Source organism: Nyctereutes procyonoides, unplaced genomic scaffold, assembly GCF_905146905.1.
Source record: "Nyctereutes procyonoides isolate TBG_1078 unplaced genomic scaffold, NYPRO_anot_genome, whole genome shotgun sequence".
Taxonomy (NCBI): domain Eukaryota; kingdom Metazoa; phylum Chordata; class Mammalia; order Carnivora; family Canidae; genus Nyctereutes; species Nyctereutes procyonoides.
In genome coordinates this window covers 70,736,438-70,754,480 of record NW_026575135.1, presented here as the reverse complement: position 1 = coordinate 70,754,480, position 18,043 = coordinate 70,736,438, and the positions used below count along the sequence as shown (strand labels likewise).

Genomic DNA, 18,043 nt, shown 5'->3' with positions numbered 1-18,043 from the left:
GCTAAGTCAGTTTAGGAAGATGCCCCATTCTGGGTATCTGATCAAATGCCTTTTCCCCTACTTTTGATGTCTACGTCCTTGGGCTGCCTTTACCAAAAATCCTATTGAGACAGGTTCGCAAGAATCCCCCAGTTTTGCAGTCTCCTTTTGGTACTTTTCCATCCACTCACCCCCTTACTCTGCTTGTTGCTTCTGTCCGTCCGCAACTCTCCTTGCTGTATTGGGAGTTGAATTCAATTTTACTGAAGCCGCTCTCCTCTGTTGGAGTAGTACTGAGTAAAGTATTTCTTTACTACTTTTAATTGATACCTTTCTTTATTTAACTAACTTTATTCCCTTTTGAGAGCTGTCTGAACTATTGCAAAATACTGAAAAATATGAAAATCTTCATGATTCCTTTAATAAGGCTAAAGTAACCCAGATAGCACCAAACCAAGTAAAAATCTATCACTACAATAATACCAAAACCTTGAACCGCTTTCTCCACCACTACAGGTCATTCTTAAATTAGAAACTACATGAACATATTCATCATAGTTGTTCTGCTATAGAGAAACTGTCCTTGATAAAACTCACAATATGGAGTGTGCAATTTCCAAATAAGTATGCAGAGGTATAGAGGGGAGAGGGAGGACAAATAAAGTAAACCACATACACACAAAAAAACGAACAAAAATTTGGACAAATGTACATAAGGAGATGGCAGCGATAAATCCAGGTCTATCAGTAGTCACTAGATATGCACATGGACTGAACTTTCCAAACTATAAAACTAGATATTTAAAAACATATGATAATAAATAAAAAAATTTTAAAAAAAAAACATATGATAAAACAAGGATACACACATCTTAAAAGTAGAATGTTGGAAAACGGCACACCTGACAAATATTGGCCAAAGTAAATTCATGTGGCTACATTTAGTTCTATAAGAAATAACATGTTAAAAAAATATTACTAGAAGTAGGAAAGGTGGGCAGCCCGGGTGGCTCAACGGTTTAGCGCCTGCCTTTAGCCCAGGGCATGATGCTAGAGACCCAGGATCGAATCCCACATCAGGCTCCCTGCATGAAGCCTGCTTCTCCCTCTGCCTGCGTCTCTGCCTCTCTCTCTCTCTGTGTGTCTCTCATGAATAAATAAGTTAAAAAAAAAGAGGTAGGGAAGGTAATTACATAACAATAAAAAGTTATTTCACCAAGAGAAAATAAACTCATAGTTTTGAAGCTATAACAATATAGCTTCAAAATATATAAAGCAAAAATTGACAGAAGAATTGACAAATCCATTACAGATGTATTTTTAACCTGTCATTATCAGTAACTGGTAGAAAAGCTACCCACCCCCCCATGGCACTAAAATATGGAATTTTTGAATAGCACAATTAATGTGTTTACTTTAATAAATATATAGAATTCTACATTCAAAAATTAATGAAAACACATTTTTAATCACGTTTTTTTAAAAAATGACCTAATGCTAAGCTATGAAGTAGTCTCAAACATTTCAAAGAATTGGGATCATAAAAACCACATAATTTCACAACAATGCCAATTAGACATTGTTTTTAAAGATTTATTTATTTTAGAGAAAGAGAACACAAGCAGGGGGAGTAGCAGAAGGAGAGGGAGAGAACCTCAAGCGGGCTCCAGCTCCCTGCTGAGCACGCAGAACCTCGCTGGATCCCATGACCTGAGCCGAAATCAAGAGGTGGTGACTTAACCGAGCCACCCAGGCACCCCCTCAATTACACATTTTTTAAAAGACCAGAAACTTCTTTAAAAATTTAGATAAAAGGGAATATTTAGAGATTGGGCCAGTTGTGCTAACAAATTCTTTTACCAAACTCTGATCAGACTCCTCTGATTTTGTTCAACTGCCCCTCATTGCAGCAAGTACCTCCTTGATACTTGGACCCGAGACTGCCCTTCCCTCCTTGAATTCTCATCCCTGTTTCCTTAACTCAGGGGGACACCCTGTTCTCTGCCTGGATCCCCCTACTCACTGCATCCTGGGAGCTCCACAGCTCTGATCTGGGGCATCCACCGGGCTCCTGTTCCTCAGTTCCTGCCTCCAGACACTGTGCTATACTCCTGTTACTAAGTCACATGGAGTTCATCTGGTTTTTTACTCATCTGGTGCTGGAAGTCTGGATCCTGTGCTTTCATCACAGGCTTAAGGAGAAACTTGAGATTCTTTATTACCTTAAAATGACATGATTCTAGCTTACTTTCTGGAACATTAGATTATTTTCATTACTGCAATTTTCCATATTTTAACAGATTCCCAGGTAAGACATTAATAGGTTGCCACACATTAAAAGTATCTTTTATTTTTTTAATTTTTATTTTTTCAATATTTTTTCTCCAACTTGAGTACAGTTGACACAATGTTACATTAGTCTCATGTATTAATATAGCGATTTGACAAGTCTTTACATTATGCTGGGTTCACAAGTGTAGCTACCATCTATCACCATATAATGCTATTATCTTATCATTGAGTATATTCCTTATTCTGTGCCATTTATACCTGTCTTATCCCATAACTAGAATACAATATCTCCCACTCCCCTTCACCTATTTTGCCCATTCATCTGCCCCCTACCCATCAGTTTGTTCTATTTATAGGTCTGATACTTTTTGTTTGCTTATTCATGTGTTTTTGTTTATTTTTTATTTACTTTAAAAAAGTATTTTTATTGAAGTTCAATTGCCAACATACAGCATAACACCCAAGTGCTCGTCCCATCAAGTGCCCCCCTCAGTGCCCATCACCCAGTCACCCCAATCCCCTGCCAACCTCCCCTTCCACTACCCCTTGTTCATTTCCCAGAGTTAGGTGTCTCATGTTTTGTCACCCTCACTAATATTTTCACTCATTTTCTCTCCTTTCCCTTTATTCCCTTTCACTATTTCTTATATTCCCCAAAGGAATGAGACCATATAATGTTTGTCCTTTTCCGATTGACTTATTTCACTCAGCATAATACCCTCCAGGTCCATCCACGTCGAAGCAAATAGTGGGTATTTGTCGTTTCTAATGGCTGAGGAATATTCCATTGTATACATAAACCACATCTTCTTTATCCATTCATCTTTCGATGGACACCGAGGCTCCTTCCACAGTTCGACTATTGTGGACATGGCTGCTAGAAACATCGGGGTGCAGGTGTCCCGGCGTTTCACTGCATCTGTATGTTTGGGGTAAATCCCTAACAGTGCAATTGCTGGGTCGTAGGGCAGGTCTATTTTTAACTCTTTGAGGAACCTCCACACAGTTTTCCAGAGTGGCTGCACCAGTTCACATTCTCGCCAACAGTGCAAGAGGGTTCCCCTTTCTCCACATCCTCTCCAACATAGGTTGTTACCCATCTTGTTAATTTTCCCCATTCTCACTGGTGTGAGGTGGTATCTCATTGTGGTTTTGATTTGTATTTCCCTGATGGCAAGTGGTGCAGAGCATTTTCTCACGTGCATGTTGGCCATGTCTATGTCTTCCTCTGTGAGATTTCTCTTCATGTCTTTTGCCCATTTCATGATTGGATTGTTTGTTTCTTTGCTGTTGAGTTTAATAAGTTCTTTATAGATCTTGGAAACTAGCCCTTTATCTGATACGTCATTTGCAAATATCTTCTCCCATTCTGTAGGTTGTCTTTGAGTTTTGTTGACTGTTTCTTTTGCTGTGCAGAAGCTTTTTATCTTGATCAATTCCCAATAGTTCATTTTTGCTTTGGTTTCCCTTGCCTTCATACATGTCTCTTGCAAGAAGTTACTGTGGCCAAGTTCAAAAAGGGTGTTGCCTGTGTTCTCCTCTAGGATTTTAATGGATTGTCTCACATTTAGATCTTTCATCCATTTTTAGTTTATCTTTGTGTATGGTGTAAGAGAATGGTCTGTTTTCATTCTTCTGCACATGGCTGTCCAATTTTCCCAGCACCCTTTATTGAAGAGACTATCTTTTTTCCAGTGGATAGTCTTTCGTGCTTTGTCGAATATTAGCTGACCATAGAGTTGAGGGTCCACTTGTGGATTCTCTATTCTGTTCAATTAATCTATGTGTCTGTTTTTGGTGCCAGTACCACACTGTCTTGATGATTACAGGTTTGTAGTACAACCTGAAATCTGGCATTGTGATGCCCCCAGCTCTGGTTTTCTTTTCTTTTCTTTTCTTTTCTTTTCTTTTCTTTTCTTTTCTTTCTTTTTTCTTTCTTTTCTTTTTTCTTTTCTTTTTTCTGGCTTTCTTTGTTATATTCCCCTAGCTATTTGGGGTCTTTTCTGATTCCACACAAATCTTAAGATGATTTATTCCAACTCTTTGAAGAAAGTCCATGGGATTTTGATAGGGATTGAATTAAATGTGTAAATTGCCCTGGGTAACATTGACATTTTCACAATATTAATTCTTCCAATGGGGAAAATTAACAAGGCAGGAAACAACAAATGTTGGAGAGGATGGGGAGAAAAGGGAACACTCTTACACTGTTGGTGGGAATGTGAACTGGTGCAGCCACTCTGGAAAACTGTGTGGAGGTTCCTCAAAGAGTTAAAAATAGACCTGCCCTACGACCCAGCAATTGCACTGTTAGGGATTTACCCCAAAGATTCAGATGCAATGAAACGCCGGGACACCTGCACCCCGATGTTTCTAGCAGCCATGTCCACAATAGTCGAACTGTGGAAGGAGCCTCGGTGTCCATCGAAAGATGAATGGATAAAGAAGATGTGGTTTATGTATAAAATGGAATATTCCTCAGCCATTAGACACGACAACTACCCACCATTTGCTTCAACGTGGATGGAACTGGAGGGTATTATGCTGAGTGAAGTAAGTCAATCGGAGAAGGACAAACAGTGTATGTTCTCATTCATTTGGGGAATATGAATAATAGTGAAAGGGAATAGAAGGGAAGAGAGAAGAAATGTGTGGGAAATATCAGAAAGGGAGACAGAACATAAAGACTCCTAACTCTGGGAAACGAACTAGGGGTGGTGGAAGGGGAGGAGGGCGGGGGGTGGGGGTGAATGGGTGACGGGCACTGAGGGGGGCACTTGACGGGATGAGCACTGGGTGTTATTTTGTATGTTGGTAAATTGAACACCAAAAAAAATTAATTTATTAAAAATTATATTAATTCTTCCATTCCATGAGCATAGAATATTTTTCCATCTCTTTGTGTCTTCCTCAATTTCTTTCAGAAGTGTTCTGTAGTTTTGAGGGTATAGATCCTTTACCTCTTTGGTTAGGTTTATTCCTAGGTATCTTATGCTTTTGGGTGCAATTGTAAATGGGATTGACTCCTTAATTTCTCTTTCTTCAGTCTCATTGTTAGTGTATAGAAATGCCACTGACTTCTGGGCATTGATTTTGTATCCTGCCACACTGCCAAGTTGCTGGATGAGTTCTAGCAATCTTGGGGTGGAGGCTTTTGGGTTTTCTATGTACAGTATCATGTAATCTGCAAAGAGGGGGAGTTTGACTTCTTCTTTGCCAATTTGAATGCCTTTTATTTCTTTTTGTTGCTTGATTGCTGAGGCTAGGACTTCTAGTACTATGTTGAATAGCAGTGGTGAGAGTGGACATCCTTGTCGTGTTCCTGATCTTAGGGGAAAGGCTCCCAGTGTTTCCCTATTGAGAATGATAATGGCCTTGGGCTTTTCGTAGATCACTTTTAAGATGTTGAGGAATGTTTCCTCTATCCCTACACTATGAAGAATTTTGATCAGGAATAGATGCTGTATTTTGTCAAATGCTTTCTCTGCATCTATTGAGAGGATCATATGGTTCTTGTTTTTTCTCTTGCTGATATGATGAATCACGTTGATGGCTTTACGAGTGTTGAACCAGCCTTGCATCCCAGTTATAAATCCCACTTGGTCATGGTGAATAATCTTCTTAATGTATTGTTGGATCCTGTTGGCTAGTATCTTGTTGAGAATTTTTGCATCCGTGTTTCTCAGGGATATTGGTCTATAATTCTCCTTTTTGGTGGGGTCTTTGTCTGGTTTTGGAATTAAGGTGATGCTGGCCTCATAGAACAAGTTTGGAAGTACTCCATCTCTTTCTATCTTTCCAAACAGCTTTAGTAGAATAGGTATGGTTTCTTCTTTAAACGTTTGATAGAATTCCCCTGGGAAGGCATGTGGCCCTGGACTTTTGTGTCTTGAGAGGTTTTTGATGACTGCTTCAATTCCCTCCCTTGTTATCAGCCTGTTCAGGTTTTCTATTTCTTCCTGTTCCAGTTTGGTAGTTTGTGGTTTTCCAAAAATGCATCATTTCTTCTAGATTGCCTAATTTATAGGCGTATAGCTGCTCATAATAAGTTTTTAAAATCGTTTGTATTTCCTTGGTATTGGTTGTGATCTCTCCTTTCTCATTCATGATTTTATTAATTTGAGTCTTTTCTCTCTTCTTTTTAATAAGGCTGGCTAATGGTTGATTTATTTTATTAATTCTTTCAAAGAACCAACTCCTGGTTTTGTTGATCTGTTCCACAGTTCTTCTGGTCTCTATTTCATTGAGTTCCGCTTGAAACTTTACTAATTCTCTTCTTCTGCTGGGTGTAAGATCTATTTGCTGTTTTTTCTCCAGCTCTTTTAGGTGCAAGAGTAGCTTTTGTATTTGAGTTCTTTCCAGTTTCTGGATGGATGCTTGTATTGTAATGTATTTCTCCCTCAGGACTGCTTTTGCTGTATCCCAAAGATTTTGAATGGTTGTATTCTTCATTCTCATTAGTTTCTATGACTCTTTTTAATCCTTCTCTACTTTCCTGGTTGACCCTTTCATCTTTTAGCAGGATGGTCCTTAACCTCCACGTGTTTGAAATATTTCCAAACTTTCTTGTGATTTAGTTCTAGTTTCAAAGCATTATGGTCTGAAAATATGCAGGGGACAATCCCAACCTTTGGGATTGGTTAAGACATTATTTGTGACCCAGTATGTGGTCTATTCTGGAGAAAGTTCCATGTGCACTTGAGAAGATTGTGTATTCAGTTGCGTTTGGATGTAAAGTTCTATAAATATCTGTGAAATCCATCTGGTCCAGTGTATCATTTAAAGCTCTTGTTTCTCCGGAGATGTTGTGCTTAGAAGTTCTGTCGATTATAGAAAGCGCTGTGTTCAAGTCACCAAGTATAAGTGTATTATTATATAAGTATGGCTTAAATTTGGTTATTAATTGATTGATATATTTGGCAGCTCCCACATTCAGGGCATAAATATTCATGATTGTTAGGTCCTCTTGTTGGATAGATCCTTTAAGTATGATATAGTGTCCCTCTTCATCTCTTACTACAGTCTTTGGGATAAACTTTAATTTATCTGATATAAGGATGGCTACCCCTGCTTTTTTTGAGGACCATTTGAATGGTAAATTGTTCTCCAACTTTTTATTTTCAGGCTGTAGGTGTTCTTAGGTCTAAAATGATTCTCTTGTAGACAGCAAATAATGGGTCTTGCCTTTTTATCCCGTCTGAAACACTGCACCTTTGATGGAGTCATTAAGCCCACTCACGTTCGGAGCTACTATTGAAAGATATGAATTAAGTGTCATCATGATACCTATTAAGTCCCTGTTTTTTTGGATTGTTTCCTTGGACTTCCTGTTTTACAGAGTCCCCCTTAATATTTCTTGGAGAGCTGGTTTGGTGGTCACATATTCTTTCAGGTTCTGCCTATCTTAGAAGCTTTTTATCTCTCCTTCTATTCTGAATGAGAGCCTTGCTGGATAAAGTATTCTTGGCTGCATGTTCTTCTCATTTAGGACCCTAATACTAACCCTAACCTAATACTTCTCCCCATAAAGGTTAGAGATCTCTTGTCTCTTGCTGCTTAAGGATCTTCTCTTTATCTTTGGATTTGCAAGTTTCACTATTAAATGTTGAGGTGTTGAGCGGTTTTTATTGATTTTAGGGGGGAAATCTCTCTATCTCCTGGATCTGAATGCCTATTTCCCTTCCCAAGTTAGGGAAGTTATCAGCTATGATTTGTTCAAATACACTTTCTGGACCTCTGTCCCTTTTGGCCCCCTCGGGAACCCCAATTAAACGTAGATTTTTTCCTTCTGAGGCTGTGATTTATTTCCCTTAACCTATCCTCATGATCTTTTAATTGTTTTTCTCATTTTTCCTCAGCTTCCTTCCTTGCCATTAACTTGTCTTCTACGTCACTCACTCGTTCTTCTACCTCATTAACCCTCATCATTAGGACCTCCAGTTTGGATTGCATCTCATTTAATTGATTTTTAATTTCGGCCTGATTAGATCTAAATTCTGCAGTCATGAAGTCTCTTGAATCATTTATGCTTTTTTCTGGAGCCACCAGTAGCTTTATAATTGTGCTTCTGAATTGGCTTTCTGACATTGAATTGTAATCCAAATTTTGTAACTCTGTGGGAGAGAGTAGTGTTTCTGATTCTTTCTTTTGTGGTGACTTTTTCCTTCTAGTCATTTTGCTCAGTGCAGAGTGGCCAAAAGCAAGTTGTACTGTAAAACGGAGAAAAAGAGAGAAAGAAAAAGCGGGGGGGGGGGGGACACAAACAAAACAAAAAACAAGGGGGAGTATCCTCTGATTGTATATAGTGTAAATCCCTCTACTTCCCCTGGAACTCTCCAGGGCTGCTTGGTCAATAACTTGCTTTTCCCTGTCCTTCCAGCTGGTCTTCTGGGGGAGGGGCCTGCTGTGCCTGATTCTCAGGTGTGTGCACCTGGGGGAGCTGTCCAGCCCCTGCCAGGTGCACGGCTCAGTGGGAGCTGTTCATCATGTGAGGCCCCTGCTCAGTCCCAGGTACAAGGTGACACCAGGAGGAAGAACAACAGTGGCGGCGGCCAGCTCTCCAGCTCTGGAGTCAGCTCCCGTAGTAACTATGGCAACTCCCAATCCGCAGGGGCTCCCAGTCCGCAGGGGCCTGGATGCTCTGGGGGCGGGGGGACGGGGGCGCCGATCTGCACAGCTTGGGGGCGCCCGGCGGCAGGAGCACCCTTGCTGTCCTGTGTCCTCCTGGCCTCTGCCTGTCCCGGGGAATGCTGGATCTTGGGCTGTGTCCCCCAGCGCCCTTGACTCCGGGGCCTGCACCACAGGAATCATGCTCGGGGCTGCGCAGCCCCCTCTGCACGGAGCCACCACCTGAGCTGCTCCCAGGGCCCCACCGGGGGCGCGCTCCAGCTCTTTAGGGAGTTCGGTCTGCATTGTGTGGTGTGCTCTCCCCCGGGGCACAGTTCCTCTGTTAGTGACCCCTGGGAGCCTGAGGATATCCCTGCCCCTCCTGGGATCCTGTTCGAGCTCCCTGCGAGCGCCTTTCCATCTGGGAAGATTGGTAAAGTTTCTGCTCTGGGACTGGCTCTCCTGTCCTGGGGGCACTCCCCGTGGGGCCTTAGCCCAGCTCCTCGCGGGGGGCCCCTCCCCCTTGGATGCTTTTTTATTTCTTTATTTTTTTCCGTCTTCCTACCTTGATAGAAGCACGAACTCTTTTCACTGTAGCGTTCCAGCTGTTCTCTCTTTAAATCTCAGGCCGAATTCATAGGTTTTCAGGATGATTTGAAAGTTATCTAAGTAAGTTGGCAGGGATAGGTGACTTGGGGACCCTACTCTTCCGCCATCTTGCCCCGCCTCCTTTTTATTTACTTTTTAAAAATATTTATTTCTTCATGAGAGACACAGAGAAAGTGGCAGAGACATAGGCAGAGGGAGAGGGAGAAGCAGACTCCCTGCAGGGAGCCCAATGCAGGACTCTATCCCAGGACCCCAGGATCATGACCTGAGCCAAAGGCAGATGCTCAACCACTGAGCCACTCAGGCACCCTGTTTTTGTTTTTTTGGTTTTTTTTTTTTTTTTTTAGATGCCACATATGAGTGAAATTATATGGCTGACTTAAGGAACCCTCTTACACTGTTGGCGGGAATGCAAACTGGTGCAACCACTGTGGAAAACAGCACGAGTTTCCACAAAAATTAAAAGTAGAAATACCTTATGATCCAATATTTCCACTATTGGGTATTTGCCCAAAGAAAACCAAAACACTAACCTGAAAAGATACATGCACCCCTATGGTCACTACAGCATTATTTACAAGAGCCAAGATATGGAAACAGCCCAAGTGTCCATCACTGATAGATGAATGGATAAGGAAAAGGCACCATATATACACAATGGATTATTACTCATCCATGAAAAAGGATAAGCTCAAGCCATGTGTGACAGCATGGATGGATGCTAGGTGAAAAAATCTTAAGGCATTGGCACCTGCCTTTGGCCCAGGGCGCAATCCTGGAGACCCGGGATCGAATCCCACATCGGGCTCCCAGTGCATGGAGCCTGCTTCTGTCTCTGCCTCTCTCTCTCTCTCTCTCTCTCTCTCTCTCTCTCTCTCTCTCTCTCTGTGTGTGTGTGTGTGTGTGTGAGACTATCATAAATAAATAAAAAATAAATAAATAAAAATAAAAAAATAAAAATAAAAATCTTAAGGTGACAACAATCTAACAGCCACTTTTCTTTTTCTCTGTCTCTCCCACCCCAGCCTAGGACCTTCACCGTCCCTATGTTCCGTCCTGGCCCACAGGGCAGCTCCATGGATAACAGGCCTGACTCTGGGTACCTAGAGCTCTGTCTTTGCCCACAGAGTGGAAGGTAAATGAGGTCCCTTACAAGGACACCTATCACATTCCCTGAAACAAAGGAAGAGCCCCTCCAGGCCAGGAATTCCTTAGTCAGAATCCCTTTGTTTAGTCAGTTTTCATATTTTTTTCATTCATGAACTTGAATAATATCCAGACACACAGATGCTTTCTGACAGGTTTGAGTATGGGGATTGGACATTACTTTGCCCAGTGATGCTAGTTCCTGATCTTCCCATTTACGGATTTCTCACCTCCCACCAGCAGACCTAAAGGAATGTGTGGGCCTTATCACTGTAGAAGGACAGTGTCTGAAAATCACCCAAATATACAGACTGAGTCATGACAAGGTGCATCCACATTTTCTGTCCCTTCCAGGCCAGTGCTTGGCAACACCAGGAAATTCAGAGTTTCCTACAAGAATGGGGAAATCCTTGGAAAGGAGTTTCATCTTGAGTCAAGGAAGAAGAATCACATCCTGACAAGGATAATCACTTTGTGCCCAAGCCCAGGGCCATAAAGAAGAGTAGCAACAATGTCCCCTGATGCTGATGCATTCACAGAATTTACAACAGACTGACTATACAGGAGGCTGACAAATGAACCCTGGCCCATCCTTATGGAGAAGCCCTGCAACAGACCCTGGGCCAGAACTGGGAGGAAAGGTCTCCTCAGGTAAGTCTCTTCTAAATTCTACTTTATGGCCCTTTAGTGACCAACAAGGACTGACCCAGCCACTACATGGTGCCCTGAGTAGGGTGGAGAATTATGAGACCAGCTTCTGCCCATGATCCCATTTTCATTAGACTGGAAAGGACTTAACACTCTGAGCTTGTCCCTGCCTCTCTTTTCTGGTTGTTCCTCAGCACCTGGGCCTGGGTGTCTCAGTTGGTTAAGTATCTGCCTTCAGCTCAGATCATGATCCTAGGGTCCTGGGATTGAATCCTGCATCAGGCTTCCTGCTCAGCAGGGAGTCTGCTTCTACCCCTCTCACCCTTCTCTGGTCATCCTCTCTCTCAAATTTATAAATAAAATCTTTTTTAAAAATTTAAAAAATAAATGAAATTTTATATTGGCATGATAAAACTGAATGCTGGAAAAAGTAATTGTGTTATTATAGAAGATAGTATATATGTATATTTCTTATCTTTTTCTTAATTGATTTAAAAGTAATAATATAAAATAATATGCATGTAATGTATTGTCAGGTCTAACATTTAGAAATGTATATTGGTCAATAACAGCACAAAGAAGGTAGGTAGAAGCAAAGCTCTTTGGGGATAAGAAAATTACTCAAGATAGTAACTGGAATCCACAGAAACAAATGATGAAAACCAAAAATGGTAAATAATGAGGTTAATATAGAAAAGCTATAAATATTTGCTTATTCTCCTATCTTTTGTCAGCTTCTTCAAAAGTTATGACATTACATAATAACCATAACAATGTACTTGTTGGATTTGTAACATTTATCGATGTAGTGTGTATAACAGAAATGCTACAAAAGGGGGTGAAAAGGAATAATTATGTATCTCCCTGGAATTAAGTTACAAAAAATCTGAAGCTGATTTTAGTAAACTAAAATGTAGAAGGTAAGCCCTAGAGGAAACACCACAGAAACAACTTAAAAAATTATAGTGAAAAAGATAGAAATTGAAATGATATTTTGTAGAATTTCGATTTACTGTAAAATGAATAGAAGAACAAAAAATATATAGAACATATAGGAAAAAAAAGCAAAATACAGTTGTAAATAAAACTGTGTCAATAAAAGCCTTAAATTTGAATGGATTATAACACATTCAAAAGGTGAGATTGTCAGTCTAGAGAAGGCAAAACAAGATTGAACCATATACTGTGTACAGGAAACATATATTAGATTCAAAGATACAAATAGATTGAATATAAAAGGATGAATATATTCATGCAGAGAATAATCAAACTAAAGCTGGAGTAGCTATACCAATATAAGACAAGATAGACTTTAAGACAAAAAATGTTGGGATACCTGGATGGCTCAGTCAGTGAAGTCTCCAACTCTTGATTTCAACTCAAGTCAGGATCTCAGGGTTGCGAGATCAAGCTGGGTATCAGGCTCTCCAGGAGGCTTGGAGCCTGTTTAGGAGTTTCTCTTTCCCTCTCCCTCTGCACCCCCCCCCAAAAAAAAGAATGTTACTAGAGATGAAGAAAAACATTTTGTAGTGATGAAAAAGCCATTCCATTAAGAATATAGAATATAATTAAGGGAGTAAACCATTCTGCATTCTTCTCAGTAATGTATGACTGTTCTGGTTGTACCATATCCTTGTCTGCACTTGGCATTGTCAGTCTTTTAAATTTTAGGCTTTCTTGGTGCATGTGTGTATATGTGTGCATGTGCGCACATGGATGTATGATGATGTCTCGTGGTTATAATTTGCATTTCCCCAATAATTTTGTTTTTGTTTTTGTTTTTATTTATGATAGAGAGAGAGAGAGAGAGAGAGAGAGAGAGAGAGAGGCAGAGACACAGGCAGAGGGAGAAGCAGGCTCCGTGCCGGGAGCCCAATATAGGACTCGATCCCGGGACCCCAGGATCACGCCCTGGGCCAAAGGCAGGCGCTAAACCACTGAGCCACCCAGGGATCCCCCAATAATTAATTTTGAATAGCTTTTTATGTGGTTAATTAACATCTGTGTATCTTCTTAGGTGAAGCATTCAGATCTTTTTGGGGGACCTATTTGTCTGTGAATGTTCTTTATATATCTTGCATTAAAGCCCTTAATTAGAAAAGAAGGTATAGTAATTAAAAACATATACACACCTAATAACAGAGCACTAAAAACATTAAGCAAAAACTGACAGAAAACGGGGCCCCTGGGTGGCTTGGTCAGTTAAGTGTCTAACTCTTGATTTTGGCTCAGGTCATGATCTCAGGGTTATGGGATCCAGCCCCACATCAGGCTCCATGCTAATCAGGGAGCCTGCTTGAGATTCAAATAAATAAACAAATCTTTAAATATATATGGTTGCTTAGGATTGGGGGTATAAAAGGGAATGGGACAGTGATAGCTGGAGTGTGGGGTATTGTTTTGTTTTGTTTGTTGATGAAAATGTTCCACAATTGCCTATGGTGTATTATGCTGAGTGAAATAAGTCAATCAGAGAAGGACAAACATATGGTCTCATTCATTTGGGGAATATAAAAAATAGTGAAAGGGAATAAAGGGGAAAGGAGAGAAAATGAGTGGGAAATATCAGAGAGGGTGACAGAACATGAGAGACTCCTAACTCTGGGAAATGAAGAAGGGGTGGTGGAAAGGGAAGTAGGCAGGGGGTTGAGGTGACTGGGTGACGGGCACTGAGGGGGGCGCTTGATGGGATGAGCACTGGGTGTTATGCTATATATGTTGGCAAATTGAACTCCAATAAAAAGAAATTTTTAAAAAATTGCCTATGGTGATGGCTGCACATACCTTTTGAATATACTAACAACCAGGCTTTGGGCAAGCTTCCAGAAAGCAAGACACTGACTGCATGGTCCACTTATCTCTTTCCCTCCGAGGTAGAAGCTGAGAGTTGGGAGCTTTGTCCTGAAAGTGCTTTACTAGGCCAGGCAAGGGGAGTGGCTAAGGTGAATAAAATGTCACCAGTTTCACCATCCACCCCGATGCATTTCTTATTGGCTTTGCACTCACCTGGGGTACTGCAATATCTTAACTGCTTTCTGGAGTTCTCAAAAGCAGTTTGTTCCATGTCTTTGTTAGTCAGAGTCTCTGTCAGAGAATGAAGGCCTGCTGACATCATTCCTCTGGGTTCAGGGTTCTTTTATTTTGTTGTACCTCTGAGGTTTCTAATGAGAAGTCTACTTTCATTCAATTTTTTCCCCTTTATACACGAGGTGTTATTTTTCTCCCTAACCTTTTTCAAGATTTTTCTTTGACTTTAGTTTCCAGAAGTTTAACTATGATGTGTTTGGTATAGATTTCTTTGGTTTTATGCTTTTGGAGGGTTAACTCAGCTTCTTGAATGCATAGACTTATGTCTCCTGATAAACTTGGGAATTTTCAGCTAAAAATGCTTCAAAGACTTTGCAGGCGAATCTTCTTTCTCCTCTCTTTTCTACACTCAGATGACATGTTAGATCTTTTGTTATAATCCCACAGAACTTGAGGCTCTCTTCATATTTTTTTTCAGTCTATTTTCTCTCCTTCCTTAAGATTGAATAATTTATATTACTTTAAGTCCATAGATACTTTTCTCTTCACCCAGTTCTGCTCTTGAGCCTGTACTCAAGCTTTAAAATTTTCACTTACTATGTTGTCAATTCTAAAATTTCCTTTTGTTTCTTCTTTATTTCTTTTTTATTCCTTTGCTGAGACTTTAAATTTCTTAGCTAAGACTCTGCTTTTTGTTCCATACATTTGCATGCATAATTGCTCACTGAAGTATTTTAATGATGGCTGCTTTAAAATCTTTGTTAGAGGGACACCTGATGGCTCAGGGGTTGAGCATCTGCCTTTGGCTTAGGGCCACAGGATCTAGTCCCACATCCTGCTCCCCATAGGGAGCCTGCTTCTCCCTCTGCCTGTCTCTGCCCCTATGTGTCTCTCATGAATAAATAAATATAATCTTTTTAAAAAATAAAATATTTCTTTGATTATTGTAATATATGTAACCAACTTGTTTACGTCTTGTCTTTTTTTTTCATTCAAGTGATCTTCCTTGTTCCTGGTCTGATAAAAATCTTTTGTTTGAAAAAAAAAGTCTTTTGTTGAATTCTGGACATTTTGAATATTGCTGTGAAACTCTGGATCTTATCTGAATCTTCTGTCACCTGGCTTGCTTTGATACTGCCCTAGCAAAGGAAGAGGAAGTGCTACTTCATTATGGCCATGGAAGGTAGAAGCCCAACTTACCCATTTAGCCCCTTTAAATACCCAGGGAGATAAAGGTTTCCTTTTGGTAGAGGTGGGATTTCTAGTTCTTTACTAGGCCTTCACTAATATTATTCTTGCTGAGAGGTTAGAGTGCCTTGTAGCTACTGTTTGGCCTTAGATAACACCATAAAGTGGGATTGTGGCCTCATTACTGCTAGGCTGAGTGAAAGTTTTCGTTCTGCAGTAGGCTCCTCTGATACCACCCCACAAGGGAGGGGTAGGTGATGCTTTCTTACTGTTGAGTGGGAGTGAGGGACGTCCAGGTTCTTCATATGGTCTCCACTATCATTGCTGAGAAAGTGGGGTGTTTATTGCCAGCCAGGATGGATGCATGTCCTAGCTCTTGGCCTTTTCTGACACCACCCAGCAGGATTTTATGACCCCTCTTTACAGCCTTATAAGTCAGTAAGTCTAAGCTCCTCAGTCAGTCTTTGCTGCTGTGGATAGTGATAGGACCATTTTTTTTTCTATATTGTTTGGTTGGAGTAGAGTGGTTATTGTCTAGGAGTTTTTTTTTTTTTTATCTTCCTAGAGGTACCCCTTCCTTAGCCCTTTGATTAAAGAAAGCATGCTCTTGTTGAGGCTTTGCAATATTTTATTTCTGTCTATTGGTGTTTCTGAGTTCCTGCTTCTTTAGCTCTGAGTCTGGGGCATATGAGGCAAAAAAAAACCCTGCAATCACCGTATCATTCCTCTTATTCCTGAGGTTCCTACCTAGACCTATCTCCTCTCCACTTTTCAGTCTTTTTCTGTTTGATTGATTGATTGATTGATTGATTGATTTAGAAGTAAGGAGGAAATACAGTGATAGGGCGTTGGGGTGTGAGTGGCTTATTGGTTCCTTTAGAGTGGATGGTCAAGAAAGGCTCCATGAGGAGACATTTTTTTTTTAATTTTTATTTATTTATGATAGTCACAGAGAGAGAGAGAGAGGCAGAGACACAGGCAGAGGGAGAAGCAGGCTCCATGCACCGGCAGCCCGACATGGGATTCGATCCCAGGTCTCCAGGATCGCGCCCTGAGCCAAAGGCAGGCGCTAAACCGCTGCGCCACCCAGGGATCCCTGTTTGTTTTATATATAATGTATAGGGTTTTTAGATGTACTTAGTGGAGAAAAATAGGGAAAATTATGTCCGTCTATTCTATGTTCTTAAAGCAATTTGACTTTTAGGTTGAAAATTTTAGTTCATAATGTATAATTTATTTTATCTAACAATATATGTCAATATTGTTACTAACAATTTGATTGATGAAAATAGGATTTCATTGTAGTTTTTTGTGCTCATCTCAACATGTTTACACAAAAATGCATAAGATGAAAATTTTAAATTTTGAGTTGATCTACACCATTAGGAACCATAATGCAGGAGATGAAACAACATAGTGGAATTTGTAGAGTTGAAACAGCCAGAGACTATGTAACTTGAAGCAGAATGGGGGCAGGAAAATATGCAGGTCTCTTGAGTCTTTGTCCAGCATTCCCACAGAAAGTTTTCTCTCAAAATAAAAAACATTTTTGTATAGCTCTTAGAAAATGTGTTCCTGAAACACTTGATTTTATAACCTGAAACATACTGACCTACAATACTAACTGAATCATATCTTCTAATTTCAAAAGTATAATTGCACCTTGATTTTGAAAAATATCATGTGGTCAGCTTTAAGAACTTTATCATCTGTGGCATTTGGCAAAAAAACAGGGCAATGGTCAAGCATCCAGAATAAAGCCAGCCTCTGTTCTTTTTAGTACTTCTCACTGAGAACATTTCTCACAGACTCTCCCAACCCCCACTCCTGAGAACCAGTCTTTCAGCCAGTTTCATGAGCCAGAAATTATCAAATCATCCTTTGGTCTCATCAGACAACATAGTCTGCAAAATGACCATTTGCTCCTCAAACATCAACAGTGATTTAATATCTAAAGGATCTTATCCCAGCTATTAACAGTCTCAGACAGCACTCAAGGTCTCTGATAACCTACTTCTAGCTTTCATATCCAATATTGTTTTTTTCTCTTATCCTATCAGGAGCCCTCCAATACCAGCAAGGCTGGTTTCCCCACTGGTTCCTACAGGTGCTGTATTCACTCTCCCAGTAGTCTTCTGTTCCTCTAGGACACCTCTCCAAGTGTTAGGACTCTACCCATTCTTCAGATTTGAATGATAAAAACTCTGTGCTGAGTTCTTAGAATACAGTCTTGGTCACTTCAGGCTTGTATTTATTAAGGAAGAAACCTGATCTTGTACACACACACACATACATACACACATGATGATGTATTATGACCAAGTAGGATTTAGTTCAGGACTGTGATACTGGTTAACATAAAAATTCAGTCAATGTTCTTCTCCATTAAAGTATGAAGAGAAAAACAATATGATCATCTTGATCCAAAGCAGAAAATGAGTATGACATAATATTACCATTTATGATAAAAATTCACAGCACACTAGGAATATACGGGAATGTCCTTATTGTGATTAGAGATATCCACAAATTAAAGCTAATTGTGAGA

General features: G+C 40.3%; 1 long non-coding RNA gene across 1 annotated transcript in view; it reads left to right on the top strand.

Moving 5' to 3' along the window:
- Positions 1–18,043, top strand: part of LOC129494752 (uncharacterized) — a 65,621-nt gene that overhangs the window by 33,443 nt on the left and 14,135 nt on the right. The window contains exons 2-3 of the long non-coding RNA XR_008661398.1: positions 10,512–10,621; positions 10,987–11,283. This is a non-coding gene — a long non-coding RNA (uncharacterized LOC129494752). The remainder of the gene's footprint in view (positions 1–10,511; positions 10,622–10,986; positions 11,284–18,043) is intronic.